The sequence below is a fragment of the Takifugu rubripes genome, chromosome 19, assembly GCF_901000725.2.
Source record: "Takifugu rubripes chromosome 19, fTakRub1.2, whole genome shotgun sequence".
Taxonomy (NCBI): Eukaryota; Metazoa; Chordata; class Actinopteri; order Tetraodontiformes; family Tetraodontidae; genus Takifugu; species Takifugu rubripes.
Window position 1 is genome coordinate 5307845 of NC_042303.1, and position 19067 is coordinate 5326911.

Below are 19067 nucleotides of genomic sequence, written 5' to 3' on the forward strand. Positions count from 1 at the left end.
TCCCTGTTTTTCAACAGTACTTCCCTGTGTATTTCAACAGTACTTCCCTGTATATTTCAACAGTACTTCCCTGTATATTTCAACAGTACTTCCCTGTATATTTCAACAGTACTTCCCTGTATATTTCAACAGTACTTCCTGCAGTCAATATTTTTATATTTGTATCTGGAATTTATAACTAGGACACTTCAATTGACAGTGACGACAAATTTTTGGAAATAGCCAATCTGCAGAGCTTGATTAAACAGGTGTCTGCTTACCTTTTTATTAGGGATCCCTTGTCGTCAGTTGTCCTCCGAAGTGACCGTTGTTGAATTCTTTGCCTCAGATGACTTCTCTCTTCATCACGTCGGGGTCACCAAATTGTTGGATCGCGATACCTCCTGTATGTAGCTGCCGATCCGCGTGTTCGTTGAATGAAGACTTCGAGAAGTAAAGTACCAATTTCAAAATGTATTTGACAATAGAACCAATTCCAGACACAAATATTACAGAGCTCCGGGCCAGTTCATAACCCTAGCAACAACAAAGTTAATTGTCAGGGCACGAAGTCTGACGAGCTAACTATCCCTTGGCCCAGTCCTTTATAGTCACACACATGCAAATTCACAATGTCCATGCAATCCCCCGCTGAGATGTCCCCGTCCTCTTCCTCCAGTCCCTTTGGTGTTGGTAGAGTTCTTCTCTTCCATTGTTTTCCCAGGCCAGATCCCATTCTTCATGCAAATGTGATCATCATCAACCCCCCTGATGTCCTGTTTACAATGAGTGTTTGACACCCCCTGCCTGACTGGCTCCTGAGATAACAGTAGATCAAACAACAATCCTGCAAATGTCTCTGTTCTTAATTACATTTAGTCTACCTTGCCTAACTTCTAAGGGAAGACAGGAACATATGGTGAAACACATAACAACAAGATAAAGACAATTCTCAACAACACTTAATTGTGATATTAGTTTCTCCAACTTGTGCTTCAGTATTAATTTTAATAAGATTTTGGTGATTGACCGCTCCCCTGCTCTGTGCTTGGTGAACTTTTAACCGTGGAACAGAGACTACCTCTATAGTGTTAAATATGTTATTGTTGGTGGATGAGGGTTCTAAGGAAGCAGCAGAGAGGTGTGTAAGACCACAACTCTGCATCCTGGTCTGGACCCTGGATTGTCAGGTCACTTTGGGTCTAATAAAATTAGCCAGATTACTAGAAATGAGAGAAGCGCCATCTCGAGTGGGATGGACACCGTCTCTCCTAATCAGACCAGGTTTTCCCCAGAAGGTGCTCCAATTGTCTATAAAGGCCACCTGGTTATCGGGGCACCACCGTGACAGCCAGCGACGAAGCGATGACATGCGGCTAAACATCTCATCGCTGGCCAGATTGGGGAGGGGACCAGAGAATGCTACGGAGTCCGACATCGTTTTTGCGTAGTTACACACCGACTTCAAGTTAATTTTAGTGACCTCCGACTGACGAAGCCGGGTGTCGTTGGCTCCGACGTGAATAATAACTTTACCAAATTTACGATTACGTCTCGCCAGCAGCCGTAAATTTGCTTCTATGTCGCCCGCTCTGGCCCCCGGAATGCACCTAACTATGGTCGCTGGAGTCGGCTTCACGTAGCGCAAAACAGAGTCTCCAATTACCAGGGTCGGTTTCTCGGCGGGTGTGTCGCCGAGTGGGGAAAAGCGGTTAGCCACGGGAAGCGGTTGGTGGTGCACCGTGGGCCTTTGTTTTGGGCTACGCTTCCTACGAACCGTCACCCAACCGCCCTGGCTAGCCGGCTGCTCGGCTGCTGCCGGGGGACCGCTAGCTGAAGCTACGCTAGGCGGCTCCGCAGCAGCTAGCTTACCCTGGCTACATGACGCAACTCCAGCTAACTCCAAGCTGCGGAACCGCGTCTCAAGCTCGCTAAGTCTCGCCTCCATAGCCGTAAATAAACTACACTTTCTGCACCTATTCCCTTCACTAAGGGAGGCAGAGGAGTAACTAAACATTTCACACTCTGAACAGACAAAGACACCGGGTGAAACAGACGGTGAGGCCATGCTAACGCTAGTGATCGGCGAAGCCCTGTATTTGTTTAATATGGGTTCTTACTGTTGATATCAGGTGACTAGAAAGTCTCAAGTGTTCAAAATTTTAAGTAAAGTGAATACAACACACCAAGTGTTCAATATTAAGTGAGTACAACACACCAAGTGTTCAATATTAAGTGAATACGGCACCCCGTGCACAATGCAACCAACGAACGATAGAAGAGACAGGAAGTGACGCAATACTCACGCAATCTGGATCTGGTGTAGAAATGTGTCCCATCTGTCCCCCCCCCCTCCACCTCCCTTTCTCCCTCCCGCCTCCCGCCATTCTCCCTTGCCCACCTGTTTTTAATAAGGAATGGCGGGAGTTACAAAACAGTTACAAATCAGTTTTGCCATAGTCCTGGCATATCCATCTGTGGGCAACATGAGTAGTTCTACATCCGTGATTGGTGAGACGGCTGTGACCGTTATAAGAGAATTGTGTGGAAAAGTAGTTGAAAAATCCACGGTGTTTGTACAGCGTTCTCAGGCGTCACCTTCTGAGCCTTTGCAGCAAGAATGGTCTTTGGAGCCTTATAGTCAAACAGGGAGTTTTGGGTATGTGTTCCGTTACAAGACGGGGGAGTTGATTCTCTATCAGCGGGAAGAATCTTCCACTGAGGGGCCTATGTTGTCGGCTACGATGTCTTCCAATGACTGGGGTGTGTTGAAACTGATCAAACCGGGAATGGTGTGTGTGACTGAAGAAGGCTGTGAAGAAAGAAACAACACAGAACAGAAACCTTCCACAGAACAAACATTTTGTGAAACATTTGTGAAAACTAGAGAAGAGAAAACTATTGGAGAAAGTTAGACTGTTAGAACCCTAACACTGTGGTTCAGAAGAAAAGAGAAAAGAGTTGGTGGCCTCAAGTAAGAAATTTAGGGGCCTACGTTGTCTTCCGGTGTCCGAGGTGTGTAACTGAAGAAGCTTAAATCCCCTGGAGACCTGGAGGCCCTCCTGGAGAAAAACATTCTTAACATGAGTTATATCGCCTGAACCTGTTGTTTGGTAGAGTTCCCGTGTAGGGACTTATCCCCATGGGAGCTACATCACCACCAGTTGGTCCACCGGGGCAGTCGTCAATATCAGACTTTTCGGCGCCAATCAACTTTTTTTTTTTTTTCCTTCTCGCCAAGCATTGTAAAGCGAATATATACATGATCATCTCACAGTCATTAGCTCAGTCCTCCAGAACTTCGTCGGAAGCTTCACCGTCTGCGAGCGCGTGTAACAAACAAAGATGGCTGCAAAGATGACTACCGGTAAGCCTCAAATTCTTCCCAAACTTTTTCTCTGTAGTTTTCTAAATAGTTTTAGAAAACTATTAATGAATGAACTATTAATGATTAACTACTATTTACGAATAACTGTGTTTTAGAAGTTACAGTAGAGGTTCACCATATGCCAATTTATCCTGGTAAGCAATCCGTGATCTTTTTAACCTGAAAGTTGTTCTATTTTTATTCTAGATTTTTAAGTGTAACTTTCTGTATCTTTAAAGTCAGCGCCGATGAGTTTGAAGGAATAACCCTCACGCAAACAGACATTGGTATTTTACATACAGTTTTTTTTTTGTTTTGTTTTGTTTTGTTTTTTATGAACAGCTCAGTTGTTCATAGATTGCTGAAATATAACTTTTTATGATACATTTTTCAGATCTGTTAGCCAGGGCTGAAAGATTGGTATCCGAAGACAACCAAGAAACTGAAAAAGCAGTAAAAGCATTGCTGTGTTCTGAAACCCCACCCCCCGTGCAGGGGACAAATTGCTGTGTAACTGAAATTGGTGAAATTGAGATTGAGAGGGAAACCTCGGCACTTCAACATGGGACTGACTCAAGTAAGCAGACGAACAAACTCTCCAGAAGACGTGTGAGACAGCCAGGAGGACCGAAGTCGACTGTACAAGGTAATATATTTATCTGTGATTAGAAGTATATACAAAATATGTGCCGTTTTGATGATTTGTATTTTAACGATTTTCCCCTCTGTCTAAACAGAACCATCAAAACAGAACCTTCAAACGTGCGCCTCTCTGAGCACTGTGACTCCCACGGCAGCTCCACTCTCCCGTGAACCTTCTGCCCCTGCGAGGAGACGTAGAATACGGCAAGCGTGTACCACTCTGACCCCTGTACTTACAGCGGGACCCACGGCAGCTCCACTCTCGCTTTCACCAGATCCTTTCGAACCTGCGAGGCCGATAAGGAGACGTAGGAACCAGAGACACAAGTCTAACATTGTCAGGAGATTGTTTGATGGTATATTTTATACTATATCTTCTTGACTAATAATAATAATAATATATAAAAAAAAATAATAACTCATCTCTCATCTAATTACAGATTCAGGGTTGAGATTAAACGAGAGCGTTCCTGAACCGTCCTTCAACAGGGTCGAGGGGGATACGGGGGGGCAACGATCATCCCCAACAACAGCACAAGCACCACGAGAGCGTTCGTCAACCGTCCTTCAACAGGGTGGACGGGGATACAGCCGGATACAATCATCCCCAACAACAGCACGAGCACCACGAGAGCGTTCCTGATCCGCTCTTTGACAGGGCTGAGGATACAGGCTGCTACATTCATTCCCAACACCCCCAAGACAAGGTAGTGCTGGAGATTTTCAATAATGTCATACGGTATATTGTTTCCTCCAATTGTAACCAAAGGTGTACTAAAACAGTGTTGAAAAAGCTGTAATTTTTTTTTTTTTCCTTTTTCTGTCTTTTGTTTAAGATATGGATGAGGATTTCAATGTTGAATATTTTAATCAAGTACCGATTGTTTTACAAATAGCTGTTGATCAATTAAGTGATGAGGATTTCAATGTTGAATATTTTAATCAAGTACCGAATGCTTTACAAATAGCTGTTGATCAATTAAGTGAAATTCCAATCTCCATTCCAATAAATTTACATTTTACAGAGCAAAATGAAAACGTCCTAGAACTTGACACCTTACAACTCATAAATGATGCCCTCGAAAACCTTAATGCAGTTAATGCAGTAGAGTTTGAAAATCATTCTCCTTCATCAGCTCTCCACACGCAAAGTGATCATGTCTTACACGCGGTAACAATCAGATCAGAGACGGATTCAGCCGAGACACAATCGGCTCTTCCTAACCCCCCTCCTGAACAGGATGAGAGGCCAGGAGAAGGGGGGTCAGAGAGCAGCCCCTCAGCCCATCTTTCTCCTCAGCAAGGGGGAGGAGGGCTAGGAGAAAATCCATCCGATCTCTCTCCTGAGCGGGGTGAGAGGTTTTTTAATGATTTTATCACATGGAGAACAAGACGCTCCTTTAACATTCCCACTCGGGGAAATGTGCCTGACATTGCAACATTCTATCGAGATGTAACAGGGGTTATCAGCGAATTGGTGGATGTTGCCAGACGACATAGTAGTCGCAATGATTTAATACAGTTGGAGGTGGTGGGTGAAAACGTACACAATCATGTTACAGTTGCTGTGGATGAACAAGGTGAAAATATTCTACCGGCTTTTAATGGAATGCTAGATCGGATTGTGCAGTCAAACGGTATCATTTCATCGGATGAGAATATAGAATTCATCCTTCACGTGGTGCAGAACCCAGGAGGAGGTGCCAAACGTAAGATGGAGAAAACTCTAGACTGTGAAATCATTGACAAAAAAAGACGTCACTTATTTATCGTAGACAACAGAGACAACCAGCTTTGCTTCGCCATCAGTCTAGCTCACGTTATCTACCCGAAACTTACTGAAAGAGAATGCCTTGATATTGCGAGGAAGTTGCAGCATCAGGCTGGTTTAAATGATGAGACCCCCGTCACTTTCAGTGACATTGGTAAATTTGAAAATATTCTGGGGCGTAAAATTGTTGTGTTTTACAGAACATGCCACAGTAAACCCCTCTCACATTATGAGACAAAATTCTCTGATCGTTCCAATCAGTTGTTTCTCTTTTTACTACAAAATCACTATTATGGGATAAAAAATCTCAAAGCCTTCCTGGGGTCGTCAGTCTGTAATTATTGTTACAAGACTTTTAAGCACCCCTATACCCACTTTTGTAAAGGTTACTGCGCAGTGTGCAACGATCCTGCCTGCCCCACAGAAGGGTTCAACACAGTGGTTTGCTCTGACTGTAACAGAACGTGTCGCTCACCCTCTTGTTTCACCAGACACAAATTGGTCGGTTCAAGCAGAAAGTCCAGCCTCTGCGACCAAATCAAAAAATGCGCACGATGCGAACTATACTACAGTGTCAATTTGTCGTTAGACGATGCAAAGCATCGCTGTGCGGTGAAAAAATGTAAAATCTGTGGTGAAAAACTGCAGAGCGACTCTAAAGTCGATCATAGTTGTTACATTCCTACCCTCCAACCAGACATCTCACATCCTGATTTGGTTTTTTATGATTTTGAAACATTTGTGGGTCAAAATGGAGAGCATGTTCCTTTTTTAGTGCATACAAAAACATCCAAAGGTGAAGAGAAGGCGTTTTATGGTCTTGACTGTGCTAAAATGTTTATTTTGCATTTCAGGAAGCCACGATACAAACAGAGCATCTTTATAGCCCATAATGCCAAGGGGTTTGACAGTTATCTGGTGTTAAAAGGTATGTTGGAACTGGATGTGACGCCACAACAGATTCTGATGAACGGGAGTAAAATCCTCAGTTTTGAGGAATCCCATTATGGTCTCAAATTCATAGATTCCCTGTCATTTCTCCCCATGCGTCTCAGCGCTATGCCCAAAGCCTTAGGATTCACTGACAAGACCAAGGGGTATTTCCCACACAAATTTAGCTCAGAAATTCACCTCAATTACGTGGGGCCCTATCCCGTTCCGTCCGACTACGACGTAGATCGCATGACGGTGCGCGAACGGGAAGAATTTGACCCGTGGTACAACGAGGTCAGCCGCGGTACCTTTGACTTCAAAAAGGAGGCCTCGCTGTACTGCAAAAATGATGTTGACATTCTCACCCAGGGCAGTCTTAAATTTAGAGATCAGTTCCTAGGTGAGACGGGGGTAGACCCTTTTGGTTCTATCGCCATAGCCGGAGCCTGTATGAAGGTGTTTCGCACCAATTATCTGACTCCTAACACTCTGGCTATCCCCTGCCCTCACAACTATTTGAATCAGAGCAAAAGATTCTCTAGCGCATCGGTTCAATGGTTAGAATGGTTGATGCACAAAGAAAAAATCTTTATACAGCATGCTCTAAACATGGGTGAAAAACAGATTGGTGCATTTTTCGTAGACGGATATGCTGAGATTGACGGTGTAAAACATGTCTGGGAATTTCATGGATGTTTTTACCACGGCTGTCCCAGTTGCTTTGATCCCACAGTACAGTGCGATATGAGAGGCGTCACCTTTGGTGAACTGCACTACAAAAGTGAGAAGAGGGTGAGTGAGCTACAGACCACACATGGGGTTCGTGTTGTAGTCATGAGAGAACACACGTGGAACCAGATGAAAACAACATGCACGGAGGTTAAAGAATTTCTCCGTTGCTTTAACGCTCCTGAGCCTCTCAACCCCCGAAAAGCACTTTTCGGAGGTAGAACGAGCGCTTTAAAACTGCGACACACGGCAGCGCCCGATGAAACCATCCACTATGTTGATGTCACCTCACTGTACCCGTTTGTCAACAGTACTTGCTCTTACCCCTTTGGTCACCCCGTGATCATCTACAAAGATTTCGAGGACCCACGCAGCTACTACGGCTTCATCAGAGCCACTGTGTATCCTCCTCGAGGTCTTTTATTCCCCGTGTTACCGCACAAAAGTGAGGGAGGTAAATTACTCTTTACACTGTGTCGCACCTGTGCCGAAACTAACAATGAGGGTGGCCCCTGCGAACACGACGATGAGGGCAGAGCTCTGACGGGGGTCTGGGTCACCGTTGAATTCATCAAAGCTCTGGAGGTGGGGTACAGGGTGGGTAAAATTACAGAAGTCTGGCACTTTGACAAGAGCAGCGACACTGTGTTTACCGACTACATACACACCTTTTTGAAAGGAAAGCAGGAAGCCTCGGGTTACCCCGCTGAGGCGACGGACCGAGAGAGCAGGGAAAAATACATCAGGGACTATCAGGAGCATCAGGGCATTCTTTTAGATGCTGGCAAAATCGAGACCAATCCTGTGAAAAGACAGGTTGCTAAATTGTGTCTCAACAGTTTGTGGGGAAAGTTTGCACAGAGAGATAATTTGTTTAAAACCACCATTGTCTCAGATCCTAAAGAATTCTTTAGTTACATGTTTTCAGGTAAATACAAAGTCGAATACTTTTCCGTTCTCCACAGCAACAGAGCTCTCATCAGGTGGAAATACACCGACAGGTACGTTCAACCCCCAGGTAAACAGAGTAATGTTTTTATTGCAGCATTCACCACAGCACACGCACGACTGAAGCTGTACAGTTATCTGGAAAAACTACAAGACAGAGTGTTTTACATCGACACAGATAGTTTAATCTATCTGGTCAAAGAGGGTGAGAAACCTCTAGAGCTGGGTAACTATTTAGGTGACCTGACGGATGAACTGGATGGTGACAGCATTCAAGAGTTTGCAGCGGCGGGTCCCAAGAGTTACGCGTACCAAACACGAAATAAAAAGAAAGTCGTCATGCGTGTGAAAGGTATCACTCAGACCCGGGAATGTTGTGAGCGTGTGAGCTTTGACAGTGTCAGAGAGCTGGTGGAGGGTTACCTGAGTAATAAACAAGAGGGAAACACGATCGAGATCCGTCAACACAGCATCAGACGTGATAAAAAGGGTTTTGCATTGAGAAATGTGTCATTTGATAAAAAATTTAGGGTGGTGTATGACAAAAGACGACTCTTTGCTGACGGAACAACTCTGCCTTTCGGGTATTAGAAATGCAGGAAATTGAATTTGATCCTAGGTTTATCTTTCCTTTTTCTTGTTTAATCGTGGGTCCGAGCGGGTGTGGAAAGACCTATTTTGTAAAAAATGTATTGGAAAACTGTGACCGTGTAATAAATGTTGTACCTGACAATATCGTGTGGATTTATACCTCTTTTCAACCTATGTACGCTGAACTGCAAAAGATGATTAAAAACATTAAATTTGTCAAAGGTCTGCCTGATTCTTTTGAAGATGAAACACTGTTTCCTCCTGATCAAAAGCATTTGATTATTTTGGACGATGTTATTTTTCAAGCCTCTGACCATCCTGAAGTGGTAAAGATTTTTACACAGTATCGCCACCACAGAAACATGAGTGTTATGATGTTGACTCAAAACGTGTTTCACCAGGGTAAACACAGTCGCACCATCAGTTTGAACAGCAATTATTTGGTCATGTTTAAAAACCCACGGGATAAACTACAAATGAATATATTGGCTCATCAGATTTTTCCATCACAAAAGACATTTTTCTTGGAGAGTTTTGAAGACGCCACAAAAGACCCTCACGGGTATTTAATAGTGGATCTCACCCCCGTCTGCCCAGATCCGTACAGACTGAGAACGGGTGTACTTCCTCACCAGCAAGCGGCCGTTTACATCCCCAGAGCGTCGACGTAGATCATCATGTCAGCGCGTATAAAAAGAAACGCACCCCTGCTGAAGGCCCTGTACCGTGCCACACCCAAGAAACGTAGAGACATTCTTATTCACAGCTCCCCGGATTTTATCCAGACACTGTGTGAGATTTCTTTAAATCTTCTAAAAGGAAACATCCCCCTGACTCCTTCTCAATTTAAAAAACTGAAGAGACAGAAAAAAATTATCAAACTGTTGGCTGATAAAAGAACCAGTTTAAAGAGGAAGCAACAGGTTCTAAAGAAGCAGACGGGCGGATTTCTTTTACCTCTCCTCTCAGCGGTGGTACCTTTGATCGGGAACCTCGTCGGAGGATTGATACGAAAATGACTTTGAAAAAGGCCCAAAAAATGTTTCTCGTCACTCCTCATCAACTCAACCGCCTGACGCGGCCCTCCCAGTCCATCAGAGATGTCGCGGAGGACGATTTGGATGCTAGGATGAGAGCCATCTTAAACGAGCAGGGGCTGAGCTCTCATGAAAAAATTAAAAAATATAACGCGTTACTGCAAAGATATCTGACCTTTGTGAAGCAGGATCAGACAGAGAATCTGACAGAGAATCTGACAAAGACGGAGGCAGAGGCAGATTCTGGGACGGACGTACGGACGTCCGATAGCATCATCGACGACGTGTTGCAGAGCCTCCCACCGCGAGATCGCAAGAATGCCGAATACGTCTTAAAGAAATTATCCGACCGTCACGATGTTTGGAATACAAAAGGGGAATTTGTGTACCGGGGCAACGTTGTAAAAGGGTCTCACATGATCGATCTATTCAAACGACTCTTGTTTCCTTTTAAAAAGAAAAAATCAGAGGGTTCTGAACCTCCCCGATGGACACATTTTTTAAATACTCTCTCAGAATTAAACATCCCTTTGTCTTCTATAAGTAACCCAAAAGCGCGTAATCAATACCGACTCCTCAAGATGGATGCGATCGGATCTCAAGACTCTGAAACACCTGCGGATCTACCGTCAAAAACTAGAAGACGAACAAATGACCCCCCGCGTTGGATTAACATTTCATCGTGAATAAATGTAATACACAAAGTTTTGTCTTTTACCAATAAAGCGTTTATTAAACATTTTTTCGAGCGTACAGTCATTCATTCAAAAACTTTAAAAATCTTTAAAACATTGCAAAAAACAACACCCCTGATTGGAGGGACCATTGATTTTATTTCTAATACAGCGCTGATATTTCCTCACATAGTCGTACACCGTGAAGTCATTCTTTATTACATCATCATTGTACAAAGACAGTACTTGATCAAAAGATAGCCCGCACGCGCGGTGACAGAGGTAATAGATGCAATGTTGTCCGCAGACCGTCGACATGTGGTGCTGCAACTGAACGTCGTGGTACTCAATGTTTTTAGAACGTTTTTCCAGAAACTGTAAGATGCTCGGGGGGTAGTGATCAAAGTCCGGCGGAAATCCATAAGAATCAAAAAAGGTGGCTATGCCACCATTTTCCAGCGTCAAAGCTAACCAGTGCTCCCCCGGCATGTGAGCCGGATGTGTGTTGACGATAAAGTAGGCCGGGGTTCTAAAAGAGGGATTCAGCATGGGCAGTTGATCGGACGCCCACACCCCGCAAAACACATCTCCCAGCAGGCTATGCAGAAGGTTCTCTAGTTGAACGTTGTCCATCTTTTAATAATAGTCCACCAGCACCTGCCTCTTGGCGTTGATCTCCAGAATAGAATCGTAACAGGCGTAGACGATAAGGGTCGCGGTGTGCTGCAGGGGTGTTCTAAATCTCAACTCCAGCCTGAGGTTTCCGTTTGAGACGGTAGACAGTGCGTCGTTGTCATCGCTCGGATTGAGATTAAACACAAACAGAGAGTAGCCGTCATTAAAGTCATCACGGCTGATACTCAGGGGTAAATCTTTGAGATGTCTCCCGGTAGCCAGGAACATGTTGTAGAATTCTCTGACGGACACCCCGTTGTTAAAATCGGGTTGGAAAGCTTTAGCCGGAACTTGCCGGCCGTCCTGACAGAGAGCCAGGTATTCGATGTCATAGTGTCTGAAATTAAAAGGCGACAGGTCTCGTCTTCCTGTGAAAGCCTCGTGGTGTACCATACCCAGAACCACGTACTTTGGTATGCTACCCAGAAACAGATTCTCCTGGTTGCAAACCCTAGAGTTTGCCGGAATAGAGTAAGTTTTCACATTAACGCGTGAAAGGGGGTAGAGAGCGTTGCCCTTCATTAAGGCGGCGGCGTGACCTAACCTGACTGCAGGGGACACGGCTACTTTTTTAACAAATAGGGAAGCCCCCAGTACTTTTAGGCTAAAAGCAGAGTCACGCGTCCCCATGAGGCAGAAAGCATCGTTGGCTCGCATCAGTTTAATTCTCAAATCGACAGAGTTGAGCAATAGTCTCTCGCAGAAAAAGATGTCCCCGTGGAGAGGACCGAGCAGGTGTACTTCTCTGGAACGGGCTGTGGACGCGGCTCTCCTCGTTAACCCTTTATTTGGACCGTTCACGAGCACGATAGAGTCCACTGACCCGGCGGTATCTTTGTAAAAAAGACCCCCGGTAAACTGACTGGAGAGCGTGTCCGGTGAAAAGTTGAGCAGGGTCTCAATCATGCAGCGATAGGGGTGGGTAGCGCTCGACTGAGAGATGAGTCGATCCCCCAGGGTCACGTCGCATTGACTGAAAATTGTATTTAGAGGATAATTGATAAGACCCACCGCTGCGTCATTAGCTAGGTTCGATCCGTTAGCGTTGGTGATTTTTACACGGAGATGCAACAGAGTGTCGTTCAGATCCAGATACCGGTCCCCGTCTCCGGGGATGAAAAACTCAATGGGTCCCCCGTCGGTGATGGCTGACAGGGGAGAAATTTCCGTGTAGGTTTTTTCATCGATAGACAGCTGCGTCATAGGTGCTGAAAATAAATCCAATTCGGCCAGAGTACACTCTGGAGATTTCTGATGTACTAGAGCCATTTTCTTTTTTCTCAAAGAAAAGATATTCTTAAAAAATATCAGAGCTCCGGACGGACTTCTTCTTCACACGACGGCCTTTTGCAACTGATTTCTTCCTTTTACCGAACGGCTGTTTATTAAAGCTCGAGGGGATGCGTTCTCCGGGGGGTCGTCTTCTCTTCCTACGCGACAACACCATAATGCCCCCGGATCCTTCTTGCTTCATCTCTTGATCATCTTCTTGATCACCGGCGAACCGTTCCATCACGTGTTTGACGGCGTTGGAGGCGATGTTACTCGCAGCGGCTTTAAGATGAGGTTTAGCTATTTCGAAACCTTTCTTGGCCAAAGGGCTGACGAAACGAAATAATTTAGAAAACAAAGATCCTATCCCCCGACCGTACATGACCGGTGCACCGTAAAACCCCGGCAAATTCCCCCCTACTTGACTCTCATAATATTGTACAAATCGGTGAGGATCTTCTCTCAAACCTACCCGAGCCATTTTATTTTTCTCTATTTTTCTCTTAGCCTTGAATACTTTGTGTGTGGATAGCTGATCAGCCTCCTGAAAATGAATGATGAGGACGCGGGCGATTGGAATATATATAACCCTGGGGTTCAAGTTCTAGGTCTAAAGTGGAGAGTCGCGATAGTCTTGCCGTATGAAAATTTTACCGGTTTGTTTTGATCCGTTTTTATCTCCACCTGAATGTTTTCAATGTGGTTTTTGGACACCGGTAAATAGTAAGCAGGATTGAAATACTGTGTGACGATTTCACCGAACGTTCCTTTTACATCAATCGTTCTCAAAAGTGGCGCATAAACGTCGCCGACCATCTGCGGTGCAACTACGTCGCTGTAACAATACATGTGATAAAACCCAGCTCGTAAATCGCAGGGATAGTACGCATACCTTTGGTCAAACGTAAACCATTCCCCTGATTTCATACCCATCAAATATGCCAGGGGTCCTTCGAAGAGTACGTGGGTTTTACCTCCCGATTGGAAATCAAATCTTTTCAGAAGACTGTCATAGACGAGGTAAATATCAGACTTTATTCTTCTAAATTGTCCGTCCATCTCGAATCTAAAGGCTGAGAAGCCGTTGAAATATGATTGTTTCATCTCTTGACGATGCACCTTGCTCTCCGTGGCCGGTTCTTGAGGGTTTTCCCTCCAGTAAAAGTAGGCATCCTCCTGAGAAAGGTGATAAAAGGTGTGCGGGTATGAAATCTGCGTTAAAGCTACTTCCCAGCTTCCCTCTAAATCGATATGTTGAGGCAAATCCACGCGGTAACTGGAACTCGTGTTTTCTTTAAAAACATCGACGCTGGCGTTGGAGGGTAGGGTAATAAAAAAACCCTCGTCCTTCGGACCGTACATGATGAAATGATATCCGTTGCGATCGCGAGTTGATTTTTATACGTTCTTTAAATCTGCGGCTTTGATCCAGCTGTTGAATTTCTCCGGCCAGTTTTTCCAACTTACAAAGACTTGCTTTTCACCCCTGACGACGCGATGCTTCAGAATCTTTTCTACGTGGAAAAGTCTGTCTTCCCCCATCGTTACCTTTTGTAGCTCTGGCTCATAAAATGACCCTTGGATGGGTTCTCCATCGTAATCTTTTAACTTGTACACTGGAGGGTCGCGAGGGATGCGTTCAGATACCGTAAACACCTCGTTCGTAAAACTCTGTTCATATTTTTTATCAAACACTCCTCTCAGTTTTGAAATTCTAACTAGGTCCCCCTTCTTGAAATTCATCTTGGTTTCAACCTTCCGTCGGTTTTCAGATTTACCGTACAAGTTTTGAAACACTGTGTTCTCCGAGGTTACCTCATCGGGTTTCATCTTGATACTGCTGTGATAACTGTGATTATAGCTTTTCACCAAGTCTTGTAAGACGTCGGTGTATCGCAGAGTGTTGTTTGCTGTAAAATATCTCCACATTCTACCTTTTAATGTACGATTAAATCTTTCAATCACAGAGGCCTTAAGGTGGCTGGCGGTGGAAAAATGAACGATATTGTGTTTTCTCATCAAAGCTTCAAAACTCTTGTTAAAAAATTCTTTCCCCGCATCAGTTTGTATTTTTTCAGGCGTCTGACTTGACTCAAAAATGGATTCAAACGCCTTTACCACCTCAGCCGCTGATTTTCTCTTCAGAGCCCTGACGTAAGCTTTTTTGGAAAATATGTCTATGACCGTTAATAAATAATTATATCCGTCATTATGCTCCGACAGGGCTTGCATATCGCACAGGTCCGCTTGAAATTGGTTTAAAGGGCGGGGGGCGAAAACCCTGTTTCTTGGAAAATGTATCCTGGCCGGTTTGTGTAGAGTGTAAGTGTCCTGTCCCTGTAGAAATGTTTTAACATTTTCTCGAGGTCTTTCCCATTTCTTCTTGCACCCCCTTATGGAGCCGCTCTACACCACCGAGGCTACCGGGATGCGCGGGATCATAGTACACTTTTTCCATGAAGCGTGTCTCAGACATGTTGAAAACAGAATGAGAAGGGATGCTCGTTTGAGAGGTATTTATTTTTTTATTAGCTGTTAAGAAATCTTTAGCATACACATTTTGTGAGTAACATGAGTAAATACATTTTGTGAGTAACATGAGCAAATACATTTGTAACATTTGTAATGTGAAAGTACAGATAGTCAAAAACTAGTCTAAGACCAATGCGTTATCATCAATAGAGTTTGAGTTAAGACTTTATGATCTAGACTGAGGCAGATATCATCGTGAAATTTTCCAAGTTCTTCCAAGATGCTTACAGAATGGTTGTTTTGCACAAGTCTGCTGGTCACATCAATGAGCAAAGCATAAAAGGCTATCATATGACATGGCTTTACAACATCGTTGGACAGTTCTTTAAAAATTACTTTAAAACAATCCGACAATCCAGATTTGCTCATAAGCATCGTGTCATTTACCATCTCTTCCCAAAGTGCGGGTCCTGCACACGTTCTGGTTTTTTCCAGCAAGATGTTTTTGTTTGAAGCCGTTTTGTTCTCAATAGCCTGGTACAAGATGTTTATTATCTGACCCTTGATCAATTGGATCTTGACACCTTCTACATCGTTTACAACTTTTCCCCAGAAGCTCCCCATTTTATATCTGAAAATGGTGTTTTCAGATATAAGTGTTTTCAGTCCAGTACTGAGTCACCGTGTCCAGATGTTCCTGTTTAATCTCGCTGTCGTTGTCGGCGATACTCTCGTACATTTGTGGGATGGGAGGGTAGATTAATTCGCTGGATTTCAGCTCGAGCAAAAGGCTCTCTGCGGCGATCTTGACTTTCACGTAGTCAGCGTTGACACCGCACGCTTTCAGGAAATTTTGAATAGCAGGAATGAACTTGGGTGTGTAGAGTCTTTTCATCAACATGTAAAAGTTGTTGCGGTAGAAACCCGGTTCGATCACATCCAAACACTGGTGTTGGCGCTGGCTGGGGTGGTCGATCCGACATCCGTTGCAAACCTCACCCTTGTACAGGTCCAGGACGACGCTAAGTAGATGAAGAACGCCTTTTTTTACCAGACCAAAGAATTCAGATGCCCAGCCGTCAAGCTGGTCAGCACCGTTACATACAGCCCCGGGGAGATCCGATGCGTCGTCGGGCAAAGGCGGATCAGGGGTTGTTGAGCGTGAAAGACTCTCCACACCGCTCACAGAGATTGGAGAACCTGGACATGAAGAAGCCGGAGACGGCGCAGGATCTCTGCCTTGGAGAAGAGACTCGGACAGCTCTGGAAGTGATGCCGAGTCTCTGACGGGTGGTGTCAGTGAGGGTGAGTGAGGACTGGACACCCCAGGATCCGATGCCGAGCGTCCGAGGGGTGGGGTTGGTGGAGGGCTTAGCCAAGGAGTGAGAGACTCGTTAGAATCCGTGGGATCCGAGCGTTGGATGAGTGAGTCAAAGTCCAGCCTGCGAGGCCGAAGCCGACGTTGACGGCATTCCGCTTGTGTCTCATCCTCATCCCACAGATAGGAATTGCTCGGATTGTCAGATCCGCTCTTGACGCTTCTGTTGGTAGACATGCTCTCCTTAGTGTTTCACTCCGGTAGTGGGTAACGTATGGTTCAGACGAACGTCTTTTATACATTTGAGATATGGGTGTGGGGTTACACGAGGGAGGACTCTTTTTTTCGTCACCACAGTGTTGTTCCAAAGACGACAATGGTGAAAAAATTTTGTGATTTTATCATCCATTTCATGCATCTTTTCGATCCATGCTGCAAGAGGTAGAGTCAACACGTTGCTGAAAACCCCACAGTCTGAGTTAAAAAGATCCAAGACAAAATACTGTCTCGGTTTCCCTGACATCTCTTCCATCTGCATCTTGTAGCTAGCACGATAGAACCATCTTCCCGTACCCGAGGTTTTCGTCAACCAAATGCTCACAAATGTTTGTTCTGTGGAAGGTTTCTGTTCTGTGTTGTTTCTTTCTTCACAGCCTTCTTCAGTCACACACACCATTCCCGGTTTGATCAGTTTCAACACACCCCAGTCATTGGAAGACATCGTAGCCGACAACATAGGCCCCTCAGTGGAAGATTCTTCACGCTGATAGAGAATCAACTCCCCCGTCTTGTAACGGAACACATACCCAAAACTCCCTGTTTGACTATAAGGCTCCAAAGACCATTCTTGCTGCAAAGGCTCAGAAGGTGACGCCTGAGAACGCTGTACAAACACCGTGGATTTTTCAACTACTTTTCCACACAATTCTCTTATAACGGTCACAGCCGTCTCACCAATCACGGATGTAGAACTACTCATGTTGCCCACAGATGGATATGCCAGAACTATGGCAAAACTGATTTGTAACTGTTTTGTAACTCCCGCCCATCCTTATTAAAAACAGGTGGGCAAGGGAGAATGGCGGGAGGCGGGAGGGAGAAAGGGAGGTGGAGGGGGGGGGAACAGATGTGGGCGGGTTCAGGGAAAGGTCAACCTGTCACTTTGACAAGAAGTGGTCCATTTCTTCTCTGATGAAAAAGAGAAGACATGTGAGTAAACTCACAGAAAAAAATAGCAAAACATAAAAAGCATTTATATTTGTAGGGAGCCATTCAGTGCCTCAATACTTTTTTTTCTTAGCTCTTTTTTACTATAGTATATGTGAATGGAAAGGCAGACATGCTCCCAAACTATTATTTTCTTATATAGCTTGTACAGAAGGAAGTACATGCCCCCAGGGCGTGTTCCCGTAATGCTCAGGGGAGTTGTAAATGATGTAGTTGAAAGAAGGAAGCACAGATACAACCACATATGTGAAATAAAAGATGTTCAGGTGTGTTTGTGTGGCAATTCTATGTGATATTTGCGCTATGAAAGTATTTTTCATTGCTTCTATTTTGAAAGTGACATCAAATAGAATCAACTTTTTAAATGTTATCCTCTGTTATCCTGTATGTGCTGTGTAGTTATGACTTTGCATGGCTGCTACCTTGCAAAATAAATCTCTCAGCTTAACAGGAACTTCCGGTTGAATATGCGATGTGGTCTAAAAATACCATCAAAATTCACCCAATCATTGATTATACCCTCTAATCTATTTTAATCTGAACAACTCTGCTCTTTGTCTGTATCTGCTTTTCTATATCCTCTGTCAGCATTGAAAAATATTTTCAAATTCAACAGCTAAAGAGAAAAAATGTTTAGTTTATTTAATACTATTTTATTTTTTACTATATAGTAAGTTCCCAATATTTAACAGGGTGCTGAAAACAAAAGCGGGAAGCTGCTGCACGGCACCTGGGAGAACGAGGTGAAAGGAGAGATTCACAAATGAGGTCACCAATCGTCTGATCACTCAGAATGGTAAGTTTCACTATAACTTCTCTCATCACAGCAACCTGTCTGTCGTCATCACAGCAAGCTGTCTGGTTTGGTTCCTTAGAAGATGTGATGTAAGATTGAAGGTTGTTTTGACTGCTGTCTCTCTCTCTCTCTGAAACTGTTACTCATATTTTCCAGGAGATTACAGACAAAGAATGTTGCTGAATTAAATTAGCTTTGTAATGTTTTTTGAGTTTTCATTTTGTTTTTCTTGTGATCAATAAAGCCAAGTCTCTAGTTGATGATATGAGTTTTGTCATTTGTATTTGAAATCTAAGTATAATATAATTACCGGTAATATTGATATAAGATAATTAATATTTTCAGCATCCATGTAGTTTAAGTGAACAATTGCAGTATTCATGTTTTAATCACTGCCAAATCATGCATAATCCATCCAAGTTTAATGAGCAAGATTTTGAACGGACCTGCATTAAAAGATAAAGATGAAAAAGATGAAGTGATTCAATTCTAAAGTTAGCCGCTGTATAAATAGTGTATTTTTGTATGTGTTTCTGTGCTCTATGCCCGCCCTCTCCTCTCCTCTCCTCTCCTCTCCTCTCCTCTCCTCTCTAGCCAGCCTGCCATCAGCAGGAGGGTCCCCCTACATGAGCCTGG